At 33.9% G+C, this 22,012-nt stretch overlaps 2 long non-coding RNA genes and 1 pseudogene across 2 annotated transcripts; 2 read left to right on the forward strand and 1 right to left on the reverse strand.

The window, feature by feature from the left end:
* Positions 1-757: 757 nt before the first annotated feature.
* On the reverse strand, positions 758-4,782 carry LOC124456864. Its single transcript, XR_006952524.1, has 2 exons — positions 4,619-4,782; positions 758-1,183 (listed from the first exon to the last, which is right to left on the reverse strand). It is a non-coding gene; the product is annotated as an uncharacterized LOC124456864 (long non-coding RNA).
* Positions 4,783-8,765: 3,983 nt separating this feature from the next.
* LOC124456857 lies at positions 8,766-9,202 on the forward strand. The gene is made up of 3 exons (XR_006952516.1): positions 8,766-8,831; positions 8,922-9,008; positions 9,089-9,202. It is a non-coding gene; the product is annotated as an uncharacterized LOC124456857 (long non-coding RNA).
* Positions 9,203-11,292: 2,090 nt separating this feature from the next.
* On the forward strand, positions 11,293-18,697 carry LOC124456841 (annotated as a pseudogene).
* Positions 18,698-22,012: the final 3,315 nt, after the last annotated feature.

The raw sequence follows: 22,012 nt of genomic DNA on the forward strand, positions 1-22,012 counted from the left end.
AATATACCGGAAGAAAAACCCCTTTCCTTTTACCAACCAAACAATTCCTCAACAATTTTATTGTATAAATACTATAAACAATTTTAACCAGAAGCTGAAGCAGTTGCTAATTAGTCTCGAAATCTTTATACAACAACGATGGAGATGTAGGGAATTTTCAGTATTTTCTGATTAAATACGATATGTATAGTTTCAAAACTTATTTTTATTTAAGACTTTTTATAATTCAAATTTTCGACAATTTTCATTTTCAGATGGATGATAAAAGTTTTTACAAACTTTTACTTTGCCAGACGTCATTTCAATGTAGAGTGCATCTGTGGAATCTTTATTTCTTAACTGTAAATCGTGTTAAGTCCTTTAAGAGACATGTTAGTAGTGGAAGAGATACTAAAATAGAATAGGATAAACCTATGTGTTTCTTGCCCTTTGTTACATGTCTAGCATGTGAGGAGTTTTGTCTTCATAATTTCACAGCCTTTACGTGGAATCCATAATTGTTAAATATGTGATTTTTTAATCTCACGCAAATAACACATTTATTAACATTTATTTCTTATAGAACAAATGTAAATGGTTTTAAAGTTTCAATGGATCATAATGGATCATAATGGATCGCCATTTCCACTATTCTGTTCAGAATCACCCTCCATTACGGTCAGAATCATGCATGTTGCATTATTTATTAGTTTGCTGTCCTTATAGCGATTGTTTTTGAAAACGAATAAAGTTGGAAGATGTCGTACTGTTCATCCTGCTCATAAAAAATCGTGAAGTTTTTGAATTCTGTGGTAAAACTGTAAAAGTTTGCCTTGATTTAATTTTGTGTTTGACATCCTATCATTAAGCAACGAATTTTTTATTGCATGAATTTGTTCAAAGATATTTGCTACGGAGATAAACCACTGAATATTTATGCATCTCGTTGGAAAATTTAGCCTGAGACACAGAAAATAATAGCGAATAATTTCCTTTGTAAACATTTTTCACTCCTCCTCCCCCCTCCCCAAATTAACGTTCTGGTTATTGTCTTGGATTGGTGAAAATACAAAGTTTGATGCTAGTGCTGCTTTTTCCTGTTTATATTTTACTGTAGAAATGAACTCTTCTTATATTTGATACTTGGTTTGCCAATAGTGTCTCTTTATACGTTGGTAGTGGTAGACAAAAACATCAAAGGTTCCTACACAAGTGGACCTTCTGTTAAGATATCTATTCTGTGATGTGATCATAAATTATGTTAATGTTATATGAAGTATCCCACATGTCACATGACCATGAATATGAGCATTTAATATACACGACAAGTTTTTTTAAAATAGACATGTTTCACATCTCATGATAAGTGATACAAGGTTTATATAAAAGTAATATGATACATAAATTAGAACAATAAAAGGAAATAAGATAATATAATGATGAGCGTCCGAGTATTATAAACTAAATATTGTATTGAATTTAAAAACTTGAACATTAAGGTCAGGGTTAGTTTTGTTAATTTGGAGTGCTTCTTTGATTTTAAGGGTGAATGAGGTGTCAGCAGTGTTGACGATTTTAAAGCAAGAGAGTGAATAGTTGGTTTTACATGAGTGAGATTTAAGAAGGTGTCGGTAGATATGAGAGTTTTTGTTTGTTGTGGTTATGTTCCCGATTCTGGTGGATAAATGGCGAGAAGTTTCGCCAATGTATCGGGAATTACATCCCGCGCAATCAAATTCATATACCACCATAGATTTAATTGAATCAGGGATTGGGTCTTTGAATGAGAAAAGTTTTGATTTTGAATGATGTGAAAATTAGTCGAATGTCAATATCTGTACAGAAGCGTTTCATGTTTGTAAGTCTGCGTTGTGTGTGTCTTGAGTAATGTCCGATGTATGGTAGTTTGAAGTATAGAGTTGTTATTTTGGAATTTTCATTTGTCTTGGTTGTGATCGTCGTGTCAGGAGTTTCGGTGTCTAGTTTTAGGTTGTTGCTTTGTTTGTTGTCGAGATATCGTTTTACAGTTCTGTTAATAAAGTGTAGTGGGAAAGAGTTTCGTAAAAAAGTGCATGTGATGTTTTTTATGTCTCGTTGAAAGCCATTGTTCGTATTGTTAAGTTTGTATGCTCTGTCAATTAGTGTGCGTATAAGTACGGTTTTGTATGAAAGTGGTGTGAAACCACTATTCACCCTCTTGCTTTAAAATCATCGACACTGCCGACACTTCATTCACCCTTAAAATCAGAGAAGCACTCCACATTAACAAAACTAACCCTGACCTCAATGTTCAAGTTTTTAAATTCAATACAATATTTAGTTTATAATACGCTCGGACGCTCCTCATTAATTTATCTTATTTCCTTTTTATTGTTGTAATTTAAGTATCATATTACTTTTATATAAACCTTACTTTTATACTGAAGATGGCATCATGAGATGTCGAAACATGTCTATTTTCAAAAAGTTGTGTTTATATTAAATGTGTATTGGAAATCAAATTATTGTAATAAAATTAATGCCCCATAAAAGTTCTGATTAGAGCCATAGAAATAGACCAAAAATATTGTAAAATTGAATTTATTGTAACGTTTAGTCTTTACTCAAGACATCTTCAGACAAATAATAAATAGGATGTTAAGACAAGATATTATATTTACAAGAAGGTGTTAAATTACTACTAAAGGAGGCGGTGTCAAATGGATTATATGATAAGGAAGTTAGGAAGTAAAATAAAGAGAAATTAAAAGAGTTAAGTTGAATGGAGTTTCCTTGCACGTTAAGTAAAGGCTTGTATTTACTGATTAGAAGGCTTTCATGAATGGAGAGTTCATATGTATCGTTGGAAGAGGAGATTATTTTAAAGTCGTCTAAGTTGGGGGTGTGTCCAGTTGCGTTAATGTGAGCAAGAATGCTTGATGATGCAGGGTGAGAAACTTGGTTGCCTGTAAGGGGATATTCTCAAGTGTTCCGAAATCTGGTGTGTAGATGACGTGTGGTTTGACCCACATACGAGGCGTTGCAGCTGACACTTGAATAAATAGACTACACCAGATCTCAGAGGTTTGGGAATTTTGTCCTTAAAGGAAAGAAAGAAGAGATACGTTGAGAAGGGCGGAAAACAAATTTAATGGATATGTGTGGAGGGCTGCAGCACAAAGGCTATTGATTTGTGTGCGAATTTGAGAGAGTGTATGCCGTGAAAGGAAGACAGAAATAGATAGGCATTTTGTGAGCAGTCAAGACAGGTGGTTTAGGGGCAAAGGTGTTGTTAAAGAAAGCGACGTGTGATTTGGTCAATTATGTGTGAAGGAAAACCGTTTTGGTGAGGTGACTTTCTGGTAAATTCGAGTTGTGTATGAAAATTTTCGTATAAAGTAGACAAAGGTTGAAGATGCGGTGACCACGTCATCTACACACCAGATTTTCGGACACTTGGGAATATCCCTTACAGGCAACCAAGTTTCCCACCCTGCTTTATCAAGCATCTTTGCTCACATTAACGCAACTGAAAACACCCAATAGACGACTTTAAAGTAATCTCCTCTTCTAACGATTCTTGTGAACTCTCCATTCATGAGCCTTCTAATCAATAAATACAAGCTTTTTTAATTAACGTGCAAGGAAACCCATTCCATAACCTCTTAATTTCTCTTTTTATTTTGCTTCTTCCTTATCATATAATCATTTGACCCGCCTCCTTTACCAGTAATTTATTACCTTTTTGTAAATATAATATCTTGTCTTAACATCCTATATATTATTTGTCTGAAGATGTCTTGATAAAGACGAAACGTTACAATAAATTCAATTTTACTATATTTTGGTCTATTTCTGCATGGCTCTAATCAAAACTTTATGTTGGGCATTAATTTTATTACACGTTTTCATAAAAATTTACTATTGCTATTGCGCATTCAATATACCGACAAGTTTTTAAAATAGACATGTTTCGACATCTCATGATGCATCTTCAGTATAGGTGATAATAAAAGTGATACAAGATTTATATAAAGAAATAATATGATACATAAATTACAGCAGTAAAACGAAATAAGATAAACTATTAGGGAGCGTCCGAACGTATTATAAATTCAATACAATATTTAGTTTATAATACATCGGACGCTTCCAAATAATATATCTTATTTCCTTTTTAATATTATGAATTTATATCATATTACTTTTATAAACCCTGTATCACTTATTATTTCACTGAAAGATATCATGAGATGTCGAAACATGTCTATTTTAAAAAACTTCGTGTATATTAAATGCGCATTAGCAATAGTGCTTTTACGAAATTATCCATGAATATCATATTTCCTCTACTACCTCGTGACCATGCATGATGTGTATCGATGTAGAACATAACTATTATATAGTAGAAATTTATTTCTTTTATTATTATATAAGATATATGAAAGTTAACAAGTTGATTTTCCAAACTTGATTCGAGCTAGCTCCAAATCTCACCAAAATCAACAAATTTATCTTTATAAAACATTTACATACGTACATAGAGCGAAGTAGAATAATTTACAGAAAAACAAAATAATCGATAAATGGACATGAAACATTAAATCACAAAATCAAAATACAATATAACAACGAAAGGTAAAGTTTAAAATCAACATACCTTCACAAATTCAAAAAGATTACAAGACACAACCAACTACATTATATCTCAGGAGCGGCGTTCTTGTCGATTCTGTGGAATAATTTAAATGATTTACGTTTCCGGTCACGTGAGATATGTTACCCTACCCCTAGGAAAAAGGCTCCTACAATATACCGGAAGAAAAACCCCTTTCGTTTTACTAACCAAACATATCACCCCCATTCGCCTTATGAGACATGGCTAAAAGCCGGTAAAGTACGGGTACAAAACGTCGGCAGATAGTCGTGGAAGATACATACGTTGTACTTTGGTCGTTTAACTTATGTTATTGTGTCATTGGTAATATCGATAATATTTTCTCATTTGTGATTTTCTTGCTGATAATTTTAAAAGATGCCAAGGTACACCAAATAACGGCCTTATAGCTGTTAGACTTTTCAACATTTATTTTCATTTTATAGATTTTTATGATAATTTTTGTTGGAGCAATAAAAGGTTTAAAGCAACTGTAGCTGTCACATATCATGATGAGGATGGCCATGTTGAGAGAGAGGAGGTGCATTTGTCAGAATTGGTTACTGAGGATCATAGATGAGGCTGTTCTTTTAACAGTCCTGATAATTGTGGTGCATTGGAAGGCCATGAACTGGGAATGGAACAAGATAACAGTGATCTTGAAAGTGATGTTCACCATGATTGTGAAGAATCATCTTATTACCAGAAAGTTGAAAGAAAACAAAAAGCATGGGAAATTTTGTGACATTTAATTATAAAGAATACATTTCAGTTTGCTGGGAAAAATTGGAGCAATCTGAAGTGTATTCATTGTGATAATGAAGCAAATTTAGGTGCAGCGATTGTGGTCCAATGGCAAAGTATTGTGAGAACTGTATGTTAAAGATGCACACAACCATAAATATTTGTCATCATGTTGAAATATTTAAGGTAACCTTTATGAGCTAGATATTATAAAAGTGTTTACAGTTAACTCTCTCAACACTTGCAACAAAAAATGCAAAAATAAAATGAGAGTTTACATTGTGAAACATGCTACGAAGCACTAATCTAATATTTTTTATGAATGCAACAAAGGGGATTGATTACAACTAATTTCTTCGAGGTTATTCATTGCTTTGTAGGATGGCATGTTTTGGCCATATAAACTCATGAACATACTGGTGTATGATTGTTCATGCCAAACAGCTCGTTACAAAAGAAGTGTCTCTGTTGTTGATGTTTAAGGTAAGTTATATGTAAAATGTGCTGCAAAAGTTTTTTCATTTTAGCTGGGATGGTTCAACACAATTATAATTTTGGATCTTTTTCAATTTTGAGGCACCTTTTGTACTGTTGAGGTACAGTTTTGCTCATGCTCTCCAGAGTTTGTTCAACTTCTGCAATTTGGCATTTGGGGTGAAACACTTACAAAACCAAGAATTGCATTTGCAATTGGTTTTTTGATTAGATTCATTCTGTGCAGATGGAATGCCAGGCATCAATAAAAAGCATTTGTCAGTCATTTGAAGAGTTTAATGATAACCACATATTCTCTTCTTATGCAACACCAAAATTGTATCCTGTCATTATAGATGCTTTTAAAGAATTTAGGTAACTGCATGTAGGTCACTGATTTATTGCACTGCTGTACTTCATATGAATTGCTGGGAAAGTTGCAGTCAATTTTATAGCCTAAGAATCTCATCTTAAGAGATGTATTTAATTGGAGGAAATCAAAATGCTAAAGTTTATGATGGGAAAGGATTTTGCCTCAAGTATTACTATCTTGCACTGTATTTTGTATATGTCATTTGTTTAAGAGTGGATAATTGCTTTCTTTGTGTCATTGTTTTTTTCAGAATTTCCAGACATAAACTAAACATGTTGAGCTGTGTTATTCCTGAGCTTGATGAAGGAAATATCTGTCTTACTTGTCCCAAAGTGAGTATATTCGTATTACTTGTTTAACAATGACAATTTAGTAAAAAGAACATTAGCAATGCTATCTCAAACACCTTTTTGACTGCATCATTTGCATCATTGAACTCAAATAAATTGCATGATTTTATCCTTCACCATTTTATTGAAGACTGATGGTGTGACTTTGAGTCTCTTGATGCTCTATTTATTGGAAATTTTACTAGTTGTTGCTGTGTTTTCATTTTCTGGTAAAATCCCTTTTTGTAGTGTATTCCAAAACTGTGGTAATACATATGCCAGGTTATCAACATTATCTGAGATCCAACATCCAAGTACAATCCGTAAGTATGCGCTGTAATGTGTGGTATTGCTTTGGTATATTGATGGAATATTCTTTGTGGTTGGCTTAGAAAATAATAGCATGCTCTTGAAAAAGGCATAGTTATAGCTTGATATAGCCATCAGAATCATTACAACCACGTCACAAACATTGCTACATGTTTGGAATTGATACTCTTTCGAACAATTGTCTGTGCACTTGTGTCCTCCTCTAACCCGGCATCTGCTATCAGGATCATGTGTCATTGTTACTGAGTAGTTGAGTTGGCTATGCTGTCGCAAATATTATGTGCCTTGATGAATTTATCTAAAATGTGTAGAAGAGTGTTCGGAATTTGCCAGCCTAATGAATCCCCATATGTAATGTTTTTGTCATTAGTATAGCAAAGTACCCAATGGTTTCCGGGGTGCAAATCATCTCCAAGGAATGTGTTGCCATTGCTTTTTTCTTCCAACATTTATGGCAAAACAGAATTTTGAAATGAATTCATATTTAGCATGGTGTTGGGCTGTTGTGGGTGGTTTTGTTCCATTGAGGTACATAATATGTATCTTTTCTTTTGGTTTAGGTTTGTTGTCAACCAGCATGTGGTCTCTTGACACCAATCTGTCAACACATAACCTGGACATCTCATTGGATGACAATCCTCGTTCTTTCATAATCTCACTGTATGGGGTTCTGTACAAACTTCTGAAGGCTGTAATTGAAGCAGCTGATGGATGTTCCACCACCGTGTCTGGTTTGTTCAATGGTTGTGAAACCAGGCAATTTCCTCTTGACTTCTACTTATGCTTTTTAAGGTGTAGAATTTCTGCAGATTGGTGATGCAATTGATATCTAACCTTCCTTGTGATTAGTTGATACATGCTCCTTTGCTTGCCAGATGCCTCAACTATTTTTCTCCATTGTTGCAACTGGTCCATACTTGGCATAGATGTTACATGGCAAGGATCAACAACTGAATCATCATCTGTACTGCAATTTACACTTTGGTTAACCATTTCTCAATCTTTGGCAAAAAGACTCAAAAGCATGACCTCTAGTTAGCTTGCTCAGTACGGGCTCTATCTTTTTTGAAGCATTTTTGAGAGACAAAACCTCCAAATAAATTTTGTACATATAATTAACAAAACTAATTTCCATTTCTATACTATGAATTTTTAATGCAGGACTTTAATCCTATGTCATGTCAGGGCCTATATTCATGTTGCCTTGCACCCCATCCCATTACACTGCAAAGGTCTGAACTAAATAACCTAAATAACTGCATAATTTGCATGTAGTGCAATGCAGTGGAGTTCCGGTAAGTCAGAATACGTTTATGTTTAGTAGTTATTATAAATTTAAAATACTATAATAACAAACTGCTGATTGTTATTTATAATTACCAATTATTCAAAAATATTGCCAATACGGCAGTTGTCAAGTTGTTTCATGTATTCTGACTTCCTCTGCAGCGAAAATAGTGTTTGCAATTCAGTTAATATATGTGCATATGCTTAGTGTGATGAAGCAATTAAACTCAATACCTTCGTATTGTTATTCCACATACACACTACGAATAATAAAGAACTTAAAACGTTAAGATATTTAGCTTTATTATAGAGCAATACAATGGAAGAGAACAAGAAATTGACATTGCGCATACGATGTGTTTTTACAAAAAGTTAAATGGGTAAAATCGTATTTCGCGCAAGACGATAAAACAATTCGCGCGAGTAACGATGGTGACATTTAATATTTATCTTTCAGTTCACGTTTCACGTGACAAATTTCAATATGGCTTCTGTGCTCCGATCTCTCGATTTGGCAGTCCCAAATCGTTGGTTACCCATAAAGTGGTTATTCTGATGAAGAGAGAAGTAATAATGATAAATCTAAAGAAGATGAAAAGACAAATCAGAGAGAACTGTAAATATGGATGCTCTAAAATCTAAGTTTCTTTTAAACAGCGCGCCAATTGTTGATGCTAAGGTAAAGTGTAATAGTTTTTATCCAAAGTCCTAACTAGGCAACTACCAACACCAAGGCGAAGTCTTTGATACGATTTGCTATGCTTTAAAGGAAGGAATTGATTGGAGAAGGCACATCGATCCGTCAATGAAAGAAGTTACATTTAATGCAAAGTATGACAAACTCGTTTCTGCTTCGGTACGTTAATAATTTAATCATTGTCACCATTTACATGCACATGGACAAAATCATGATTTTGAAGAAGTCCACTATTTTAGATTGGATAAAAAATCCATTTAAAACGAAGCATCAAAGAGCACATAAAAATATGTTGTCTGGCTGTGTTGAGCCAGCTCATATCAGTAAATTTCAATTTGATAATCAACTAAAAACATTCTCATGTTACGGTAAGAGCAAAAGCAAGCATAGTTTGAGAAAAAATGTATTTGTTAATGAGTTATGTGTGATCTTTTTGGTTTTAATAAATCACAGGTTATGCATAGATCCAAGTGATGACACAGCTTACATTAGAAGAGATTAGTTTACAATATATGTATATAATATTATTTACAAGTGTGCTTATAAGCATAACTGTGATATAGCATACATCTTCAACGATAGTCATGTTAGTGCAGGAACACATCTCTCAAAATTTTATGTGTTTTACATTGTGGGATAATTTATTGTAGTGTAGATTGATACTAAAACCCAATACAAACCAACTTTTTCATCCTTTATTAGTTTCAGACTAACTTTTATACATAATTCACAGTATGTAGAGGGTATGAAACCTCCTACACATCAAACATGTTCCTCAGTAGAATGCACCAAGACTGAAATAGAATAATGCTGAAGTATTATATCCACTCAATTACTTTGAATGATTCAAGCTGATAAATGTTTATTTGGGTGGATATGATGAATGTGTTTGTCATGAAATTACCTTAAAAACATAATGTAGTACATGGCTCTTAATTATTAGTAAATAGGCTTGGTATTGTTTTATGTTTATATCAATTGTTATCCATTAAGATTTGTTGGGGATGTTGAGAAAGCAAAAGATAGCAAGGGATTGACTGTGTTTGAAGCTACAAAACAGCGGGCAGGTGATAAGAGTAAGAAAGAGATAGGGGAGATCCTGGTGTGATTGATGGATATAGGGTACGATTACTACAATAATCATAACTTTTGAAAGGTTGTCCTACTTTCTCTTATTCTCTGTTATCCTATAGGACCATGGAGTAAGTTTGTTGATGAAGAAACTATTGCTAAACCATCTGAGGTATTTCATTTACCCAAATGAAGAGTTTTATAATGATATCTTTAAAATCAAACAATTATTTTTCTGGCGTTTTACCTTGGTGAATACAGGAAGAGTCGACAATCCTTGAGGAGTATGAATTATCGAAGAAAAACAAATCGAAGAAAGATGATATTAAACCTTCAGAAGAGAAATCCACATTACACAGTAACTTAAAATTTTCATACTTTCTTGTGGTTTCCTAAACTTTACCAAATGTTATTATTTTTCAGTTAAAGATGCATATGACTATCAAGGAAGATCATATCTTCACATTCCACAAGATCTTGGCATTAATCTCAAGTCAGATAGTCCTCCAGAACGTTGCTTTCTACCAAAACAACATATTCATACGTGGTATGTAAACTGTTACTTTCTGTTACTTTACTGTAAAACAAAAACGGAAGAAATATGAAAGTTTACTTACTAAAATGTCATAGAAACGCCATGGAACGTCTGACTTAGAGTCATCAATATACTTTAAATTTTGTAGATTTTAAGGAAAACACACAATAATTGAATTAAGTTTAAAGACAGTTTATGATATAATTCTTGATGGTATTGAGGAAGTTCAATTATACATTACAGTATTCATTAGAGAAAGCGTCTCATCCAAATGTAAACTTAAAATATGAGCGTTTTTTAATATGGTGCTTCTCTTTGATTGGAGACGTTTAGGTGATCATTTGATATGTTTATAAAATCATATTTATCAGTGTATTATTTATTATAAAGTAATGATTTGTTCTAGTACTACGTACGTATGTTTGTAGATATTGTATTGGACTTCCTTAGCACTTGTTTTAAGAAACACGGCTAACCTGACATTTACTTATCATTTCACTCTAAAGATGACTACTGCCAAGGTTGTCAAAATGTCAGTCAACATCAACACCAACAGTTCTTCACAGGACTCTACTAACCTCGACAAAAACGTAACGATACTTCCTGATGCAAATATTCACTTTATACAGCACTTTTTAATAACATTTAAGTATTTGTTTTCCTGTAGTTCATCCTTCTACCGTCGTGATAAAAGAAAGCAATGGAGATATTCTTACTTATGTATTATTGTATTTTTTTATCTTTCTCTTAGGTCTGGTCACACTAAATGTGTTTCTGCAATAAGATTCTTTCCGAAATCTGCTCATCTTCTTCTGTCGTGTAGCATGGATTGTAAAGTTTAAGGAAAAAGTCATTTTCTCCGTCTTACATGTCGTTGTTCATTTTAAGTTTGGTTGTACATCGATGAATGTTCCTCCAACATCACTGGAGGTGAGAATTTTTAACAAAATACCATCACGACAAGCAATACATTTGAAAGAATACAATTCCTTTCAGAAACTGCAAGATGATATTCATGTAAGCGCCAACGGCTCTGTTTTTGTAAAATGTAACATAAGACGAGGAATTTTACCCAGGTAATGTGGGATATTTCACATTCATTTGCTTACTGGTCACATTTTTATTGATTCAAAAGGTTGTTAAAAAAATAACATTTGCATTTTGTTGTATCTTTTGCAATGTACATAGCGTTCCTTCTTAAGTGTTTACTGTCCTAAATGGGTCTTGATATCTTTGGATATTATATGTTCAATAAATTATATTTATTTTAGAATGTTAGAGAAGATATTAGACACACGTATTATGGTAAAGAAAGCTATGAAAGATTGTAAAAATGATAAAGTAAGTTGGTTTTATTAAACCTTTGTTTTCGAAACGATCTTTTATGTTTTTATAAGATCCAGTAGCTAAAACGTCATGGAGTTTTCTTCATGTTCAAAAAAGATGCCTTTCCTCTCTTGTTTGTTTTCTTTAATTATTCAATATCATAAATAATTTACATTTTAGACTCTTCTTCAACTTCTTGATGCTCGACAGCTTGCTTTAAAGTTGATTGCAAATGTCACTTATGGTTACACATCAGCAAACTTCTCAGGACGAATGTCGTGTGTTCAGGTAACTTTGATCTTGTCATGATAGAAATTTAAACAAACGATAGCTCTCCCCATTCCATCTAAACAGACCGTGCACCGTAAACTTTGTATTCATGATAGAAATTTAAACAAACGATAACTCTCCTCTTTCCATCTAAACAGACCGTGCCCTGTAAACTTTGTATTCATGATAGAAATTTAAACAAACGATAGCTTTCCCCATTCCATCTAAACAGACCGTGCGCCGTAAACTTTGTATTCATGATAGAAATTTAAACAAACAACTCTCCCTTTCCATCTAAACAGACCGTGCGCCGTAAACTTTGTATTCATGAAAGATATTTAAACAAACGATAACTCTCCCTTTCCATCTAAACAGACCGTGCGCCGTAAACTTTGTATTCATGAAAGAAATTTAAACAAACGATAGCTCTCCCCATTCCTTCTAAACAGACCGTGTGCCGTAAACTTTGTATTCATGATAGAAATTCAAACAAACGATAGCTCTCCCCATTCCATCTAAACAGACCATGTGCTGTAAACTTTGTATTCATGATAGAAATTTAAACAAACGATAACTCTCCTCTTTCCATCTAAACAGACCGTGCCCTGTAAACTTTGTATTCATGATAGAAATTTAAACAAACGATAGCTTTCCCCATTCCATCTAAACAGACCGTGCGCCGTAAACTTTGTATTCATGATAGAAATTTAAACAAACGATAACTCTCCCATTCCATCTAAAACAGACCGTACGCCGTAAACTTTGTATTCATGATAGAAATTTAAACAAACGATAGCTCTCCCCATTCCATCTAAACAGACCGTGCGCCGTAAACTTTGTATTCATGAAAGAAATTTAAACAAAAGATAACTCTCCACATTCCATCTAAACAGACCGTGTGCCGTAAACTTTGTATTCGATAGAAATTCAAACAAACGATAGCTCTCCTCATTCCATCTAAACAGACCGTGTGCCGTAAACTTTGTATTCATGATAGAAATTCAAACAAACGATAGCTCTCCCCATTCCATCTAAACAGACCGTGTGCCGTAAACTTTGTATTCATGATAGAAATTTAAACAAGCGATAGCTCTCCCATTCCATCTAAACAGACTGTGTGCCGTAAACTTTGTATTCATGATAGAAATTCAAACAAACGATAGCTCTCCCATTCCATCTAAACAGACCGTGTGCCGTAAACTTTGTATTCATGATAGAAATTTAAACAAACGATAGCTCTTCCCTTTCCATCTAAACAGACCTTGTGCCTTAAATTTTTTCATGATAGAAATTTAAACAAACGATAGCTCTCCCGATTCCATCTAAACAGACCTTGCGCCGTAAACTATGTATTCATGATAGAAATTTAAACAAGCGATAGCTCTCGATTCCATCTAAACAGACCGTGTGCCGTAAACTTTGTATTCATGATAGAAATTAAAACAAACGATAGCTCTCCCCATTCCATCTAAACAGACCGTGTGCCGTAAACTTTGTATTCATGATAGAAATTCAAACAAACGATAGCTCTCCTCATTCCATCTAAACAGACCGTGTGCATAAACTTTGTATTCATGATAGAAATTCAAACAAACGATAGCTCTCCCATTCCATCTAAACAGACCGTGTGCCGTAAACTTTGTATTCATGATAGAAATTCAAACAAACGGGCTCTCCTCATTCCATCTAAACAGTCATGTGCCGTAAACTTTGTATTCATGATAGAAATTCAAACAAACGATAGCTCTCCCGATTCCATCTAAACAGACCGTGTGCCGTAAACTTTGTATTCATGATAGAAATTCAAACAAACGATAGCTCTCCTCATTCCATCTAAACAGACCGTGTGCTTAATAACTTTGTATTCATGATAGAAATTCAAACAAACGTAGCTCTCCCGATTCCATCTAAACAGACCGTGTGCCGTAAACTTTGTATTCATGATAGAAATTTAAACAAACGATAGCTCTCCCGATTCCATCTAAACAGACCGTGTGCCGTAAACTTTGTATTCATGATAGAAATTCAAACAAACGATAGCTCTCCCCATTCCATCTAAACAGACCGTGTGCCGTAAACTTTGTATTCATGATAGAAATTTAAACAAACGATAGCTCTCCCGATTCCATCTAAACAGACCGTGTGCCGTAAACTTTGTATTCATGATAGAAATTCAAACAAACGATAGCTCTCCGATTCCATTTAAACAGACCGTGTGCCGTAAACTTTGTATTCATGATAGAAATTCAAACAAACGATAGCTCTCCTCATTCCATCTAAACAGACCGTGTGCCGTAAACTTTGTATTCATGATAGAAATTCAAACAAACGATAGCTCCCGATTCCATCTAAACAGACCGTGTACCGTAAACTTTGTATTCATGATAGAAATTCAAACAAACGGTAGCTCTCTCATTCCATCTAAACAGACCGTGTGCCGTAAACTTTGTATTCATGATAGAAATTCAAACAAACGATAGCTCTCCCATTCCATCTAAACAGACCGTGTGCCGTAAACTTTGTATTCATGATAGAAATTCAAACAAACGATAGCTCTCCCATTCCATCTAAACAGACCGTGTGCCGTAAACTTTGTATTCATGATAGAAATTTAAACAAACGATAGCTCTCCCGATTCCATCTAAACAGACCGTGTGCCGTAAACTTTGTATTCATGATAGAAATTCAAACAAACGATAGCTCTCCCCATTCCATCTAAACAGACCGTGTGCCGTAAACTTTGTATTCATGATAGAAATTTAAACAAACGATAGCTCTCCCGATTCCATCTAAACAGACCTTGCGCCGTAAACTTTGTATTCATGAAAGAAATTTAAACAAAAGTTAACTCTCCCCATTCCATCTAAACAGACCGTGCGCCGTAAACTTTGTATTCATGAAAGAAATTTAAACAAAAGATAACTCTCCCCATTCCATCTAAACAGTCCGTGTGCCGTAAACTTTGTATTCATGATAGAAATTCAAACAAACGATAGCTCTCCTCATTCCATCTAAACAGACCGTGTGCCGTAAACTTTGTATTCATGATAGAAATTCACACAAACGATAGCTCTCCCGATTCCATCTAAACAGACCGTGTGCCGTAAACTTTGTATTCATGATAGAAATTCAAACAAACGATAGCTCTCCTCATTCCATCTAAACAGACCGTGTGCCGTAAACTTTGTATTCATGATAGAAATTCAAACAAACGATAGCTCTCCCCATTCCATCTAAACAGACCGTGTGCCGTAAACTTTGTATTCATGATAGAAATTTAAACAGACGATAGCTCTTCCCTTTCCATCTAAACAGACCTTGTGCCTTAAATTTTTTCATGATAGAAATTTAAACAAACGATAGCTCTCCCGATTCCATCTAAACAGACCTTGCGCCGTAAACTATGTATTCATGATAGAAATTTAAACAAGCGATAGCTCTCCCGATTCCATCTAAACAGACCGTGTGCCGTAAACTTTGTATTCATGATAGAAATTTAAACAAACGATAGCTCTTCCGATTCCATCTAAACAGACCGTGTGCCGTAAACTTTGTATTCATGATAGAAATTCAAACAAACGATAGCTCTCCTCATTCCATCTAAACAGACCGTGTGCCGTAAACTTTGTATTCATGATAGAAATTCAAACAAACGATAGCTCTTCCGATTCCATCTAAACAGACCGTGTGCCGTAAACTTTGTATTCATGATAGAAATTCAAACAAACGATAGCTCTCCTCATTCCATCTAAACAGACCGTGTGCCGTAAACTTTGTATTCATGATAGAAATTCAAACAAACGATAGCTCTCCCGATTCCATCTAAACAGACCGTGTGCCGTAAACTTTGTATTCATGATAGAAATTCAAACAAACGATAGCTCTCCTCATTCCATCTAAACAGACCGTGTGCCGTAAACTTTGTATTCATGATAGAAATTCAAACAAATGATAGCTCTCCCGATTCCATCTAAACAGACCGTGTGCCGTAAACTTTGTATTCATGATAGAAATTCAAACAAACGATAGCTCTCCTCATTCCATCTAAACAGACCGTGTGCCGTAAACTTTGTATTCATGATAGAAATTCAAACAAACGATAGCTCTCCCGATTCCATCTAAACAGACCGTATGCCGTAAACTTTGTATTCATGATAGAAATTCAAACAAACGATAGCTCTCCCCATTCCATCTAAACAGACCGTGTGCCGTAAACTTTGTATTCATGATAGAAATTTAAACAAACGATAGCTCTCGATTCCATCTAAACAGACCGTGTGCCGTAAACTTTGTATTCATGATAGAAATTCAAACAAACGATAGCTCTCCCATTCCATCTAAACAGACCGTGTGCCGTAAACTTTGTATTCATGATAGAAATTTAAACAAACGATAGCTCTCCCCTTTCCATCTAAACAGACCTTGTGCCTTAAATTTTTTCATGATAGAAATTTAAACAAACGATAGCTCTCCCCATTCCATCTAAACAGACCTTGTGCCGTAAACTTTGTATTCATGATAGAAATTTAAACAAACGATAACTCTCCCCATTCCATCTAAACAGACCGTGCGCCGTAAACTTTGTATTAATTGATTGTGTCTATATTATATATATTGTATATTTACCAATACACATATATATTTTAGATATAATAAATATATGATATATTTACTACAGATAATGGGTAAATATATAATATATATAATATAGATACATGTTGATTATTATGATTATGTTAAGCCTGAACTAAATCACGTGCTCAGATTGAAAATCTGTCAAGTGTTTATTGTCATACTGGATTCATTTTACTCTTAAAACCATCTGAATATTCTTTTCTGTTTTTCATCAGATTGCTGACGCCATTGTTCGTAAAGCACGCGAGACCCTGGAACGAGCTTTCAATCATGTGAACACAAGGGATGAGTGAGGTGCTCGTGTGGTATATGGGGACACCGATAGTCTTTTCGTATTAGGAAAAGGTGCCAGTAAAGAGGAAGCGTTTAAGCTTGGAAAAGAAATTGCTGATGCTGTTACTGCAGAGAATCCTAAACCTGTGAAACTAAAGTTTGAAAAGGTCTTTATCTGTTATAAAATTGTATCTATTTGAGAGATTTGGACTTTATAATACATTTATGTATAACTAGGGATGATTTTTAGGTATATATGCCTTGTGTTCTTCAAACAAAGAAACGTTACGTTGGTTATATGTACGAAACATTAGAACAGAAAGATCCAGTGTTTGATGGGAAAGGAATAGAGACTCTACGGCGAGATACATGTCCAGCGGTCGCTATGGTATGGAACAATCGACAATATTTACTGTGTCATCCAATCACACAGGACTCTGCAGGTGGGGGAGGAGTAGTTTTGAGTTCAAAGCAGTCTGTGATTTTAATTTTCTAATAGATTTTAGAGAAGTCTTTATGGATTTTAATTGAAGAAAGAGACGTGAGTCTTGTAAAGAGCTTTGTCCAGCGGCAGTTCGTTAAAATGATGAAAGATAGAGTATCGATTCAGGATTTCATCTTTGCTAAGGAATATCGTGGCATGAAAAGATATAAACCAAAAGCATGTTTTCCAGCTTTGGAAATTGCAAGGTTCATTTTATTGTTTAAATGAAAAATCCTCTTTATATTGTTGTCATGATTACAGTTTTACTATTTCTATTTTTGTATAGACGTCATTTGTCACGTGATCGTCGCGCGGAACCTCGCGTGGGAGAACGTGTACCTTACGTCATTGTTAACGGCAGTCCCTGGACTACCATTGATTCATTTGGTTAAAGAGTAAGTTCAAATGTTGCTGTCTTTCATTATTTTATGTTATGTATCATGACAAAAGCTGTTGGAATATTATTAATAAATACTTTAGTATAAATATGATTGTCTTCATTAAACAATCTTCTTGTTTTAATTTTCTTCAGTCCTATTGATGTGTTAAATGATAAAAATCTACGCCTCAATACCATCTACTATGTTCAGAAACAAATACTTCCTCCATTGGATCGAGTTTTTTCCTTGATTGGTGTTGATGTATTTTAATGGTATACACAACTACCCCGCTATATCCCTCGACATCGTGTTATTGCAAGGAAACAAAAAGTTAGTTGTCATAAGTACATTCATGAATTGATGTAAAAGCTAAATTAATTTATTTGAACAAATTTTAGTGTTCTATTTCTCGGTTCTTTACAACTCTACACTGTCCTGTATGTGAACAATTAACACAGCACGGTTTGTGTCAAAGTTGTCGTAGCAACCCTCAAAAGTCTGTCTTTATTCTGGCAAGTAGAGTGGGGAACTGGGAAGGAAAATACAGTCATCTTAAAGAGGTATGCATAATAAATAACCTAATAATTATGGTTTGTCTTTTTCATGACATTTAATTTATTTTCATATTGTAGATATGTTTTCAGTGTTGTGGAGCTAGAGATGAACAACTGAGCTGTATATCACTGGATTGTCCTGTTATGTTTAAACTAGACAGTTTAAAAACAAATATGGAATATGGAATGACATTAAGAGACTTTCAAAAAACAATTGAAGAAAGTTATGGTCAGTCAGAGGTAAACAATATAACCACCAAACGTTGATGGTATATTATCATCGTTGAAATCTTGATGAAATAGAGATTTCAAATTTTTCACTAGAGCATTTTCTTGGCGAAGCACATTTGTTATAGATTTAACTTTGTGAGGTTAAACCAAAGACGGCCCAAAAAATCACATTTGGATGCGGACATGTTTTCGCTCGATGAAAGCGGAAATCCTTTACATCCAGTGTCGTAGTTAGACATAGAGAAAGACATGAACATCTGGGGAGCATATTTTCTAACGCCAAACGCGTGAGCCTTTCTAGCGACGTCTATAAAGTCATGCCCACAATTAGAAAATTTCTAAATCAGGAGTCCGTCAATAACGATTTCTAGTGTTTCTGGAGTATGATTTTCCATATTTCCTCAGCGCATCTACAAGCACCAAATTCAGAGCTTGTAGATGCGCTGAGGAAATTTTTAATCATATATTTTTTGCATACTTTTTGTCTTCTTAAGCTTGTTTTGACAAATGCATATCAGACTCATAAACACTTTGTTATGGCACTCGTAATATCCGTGACAACGTTAGGAAGATTTTTATTTTTCTCTATAACTTTGTACCTGCATATTGCATGTCATATCCAAGCTTTCCTTTGATTAAACGGAAAATGGTTTTTATTCACTCTTACACCTTCTGCCTTTATAATTAGTCGTTCTGTATTTCTAAAATAATATTTACAAATGCCTCAACAGCATCTCCTAACCATTTTATTACCACTATTCTACATAAACAGTACTGCTGTCCGAAATGATTGTCCGAATTTTGTAGTTTGATCTCTTTCTTTGATTTGTGTGTTTACGGTCGGAAAGATGGATTGTATTCCAGACAAAATCGTCGGTAAAATGATATTAAGACAAGAGTAACAACAAAATTACACGAGCTGTCAGTGTCGGCCAAAAAATACCAACACAGTTGTATAATTTAGTTTTGTTCATGTGGAAGTTAACATGCATGACAGTATAGGTCTGACGATAAGTTTCATATTTTTACCAACACAGTTGTATATTTTAGTTTTGTTCATGTGGAAGTTAACATGCATGACAGTATAGGTCTGACGATAAGTTTTATATTCTTACCAACACAGTTGTATATTTTAGTTTTGTTCATGTGAAAGTTAACATGCATGACAGTATAGGTCTGACGATAAGTTTTATATTCTTACCAACACAGTTGTATATTTTAGTTTTGTTCATGTGGAAGTTAACATGCATGACAGTATAGGTCTGACGATAAGTTTTATATTCTTACCAACACAGTTGTATATTTTAGTTTTGTTCATGTGGAAGTTAACATGCATGACAGTATAGGTCTGACGATAAGTTTTATATTCTTACCAACACAGTTGTATATTTTAGTTTTGTTCATGTGGAAGTTAACATACATGACAGTATAGGTCTGACGATAAGTTTCATATTTTTACCAACACAGTTGTATATTTTAGTTTTGTTCATGTGGAAGTTAACATACATGACAGTATAGGTCTGACGATAAGTTTCATATTTTTACCAACACAGTTGTATATTTTAGTTTTGTTCATGTGGAAGTTAACATGCATGACAGTATAGGTCTGACGATATGTTTCATATTCTTACCAACACAGTTGTATATTTTAGTTTTGTTCATGTGGAAGTTAACATGCATGACAGTATAGGTCTGACGATAAGTTTCATATTCTTACCAACACAGTTGTATATTTTAGTTTTGTTCATGTGGAAGTTAACATGCATGACAGTATAGGTCTGACGATAAGTTTCATATTTTTACCAACACAGTTGTATATTTTAGTTTTGTTCATGTGGAAGTTAACATGCATGACAGTATAGGTCTGACGATAAGTTTCATATTCTTACCAACACAGTTGTATATTTTAGTTTTGTTCATGTGGAAGTTAACATACATGACAGTATAGGTCTGACGATAAGTTTTATATTCTTACCAACACAGTTGTATATTTTAGTTTTGTTCATGTGGAAGTTAACATGCATGACAGTATAGGTCTGACGATAAGTTTTATATTCTTACCAACACAGTTGTATATTTTAGTTTTGTTCATGTGGAAGTTAACATGCATGACAGTATAGGTCTGACGATAAGTTTCATATTCTTACCAACACAGTTGTATATTTTAGTTTTGTTCATGTGAAGTTAACATGCATGACAGTATAGGTCTGACGATAAGTTTTATATTCTTACCAACACAGTTGTATATTTTAGTTTTGTTCATGTGGAAGTTAACATGCATGACAGTATAGGTCTGACGATAAGTTTTATATTCTTACCAACACAGTTGTATATTTTAGTTTTGTTCATGTGAAAGTTAACATGCATGACAGTATAGGTCTGACGATAAGTTTCATATTCTTACCAACACAGTTGTATATTTTAGTTTTGTTCATGTGGAAGTTAACATACATGACAGTATAGGTCTGACGATAAGTTTTATATTCTTACCAACACAGTTGTATATTTTAGTTTTGTTCATGTGGAAGTTAACATCCATGACAGTATAGGTCTGACGATAAGTTTTATATTCTTACCAACACAGTTGTATATTTTAGTTTTGTTCATGTGAAAGTTAACATCCATGACAGTATAGGTCTGACGATAAGTTTCATATTCTTACCAACACAGTTGTATATTTTAGTTTTGTTCATGTGGAAGTTAACATACATGACAGTATAGGTCTGACGATAAGTTTCATATTCTTACCAACACAGTTGTATATTTTAGTTTTGTTCATGTGGAAGTTAACATACATGACAGTATAGGTCTGACGATAAGTTTCATATTCTTACCAAAACAGTTGTATATTTTAGTTTTGTTCATGTGGAAGTTAACATACATGACAGTATAGGTCTGACGATAAGTTTCATATTCTTACCAAAACAGTTGTATATTTTAGTTTTGTTCATGTGGAAGTTAACATACATGACAGTATAGGTCTGACGATAAGTTTCATATTCTTACCAACACAGTTGTATATTTTAGTTTTGTTCATGTGGAAGTTAACATACATGACAGTATAGGTCTGACGATAAGTTTCATATTCTTACCAAAACAGTTGTATATTTTAGTTTTGTTCATGTGGAAGTTAACATACATGACAGTATAGGTCTGACGATAAGTTTCATATTCTTACCAACACAGTTGTATATTTTAGTTTTGTTCATGTGGAAGTTAACATGCATGACAGTATAGGTCTGACGATAAGTTTCATATTCTTACCAAAACAGTTGTATATTTTAGTTTTGTTCATGTGGAAGTTAACATGCATGACAGTATAGGTCTGACGATAAGTTTCATATTCTTACCAACACAGTTGTATATTTTAGTTTTGTTCATGTGGAAGTTAACATGCATGACAG

Source organism: Xenia sp. Carnegie-2017, unplaced genomic scaffold, assembly GCF_021976095.1.
Source record: "Xenia sp. Carnegie-2017 unplaced genomic scaffold, XeniaSp_v1 HiC_scaffold_6, whole genome shotgun sequence".
In the NCBI taxonomy this organism is placed as follows: Eukaryota; Metazoa; Cnidaria; class Anthozoa; order Malacalcyonacea; family Xeniidae; genus Xenia; species Xenia sp. Carnegie-2017.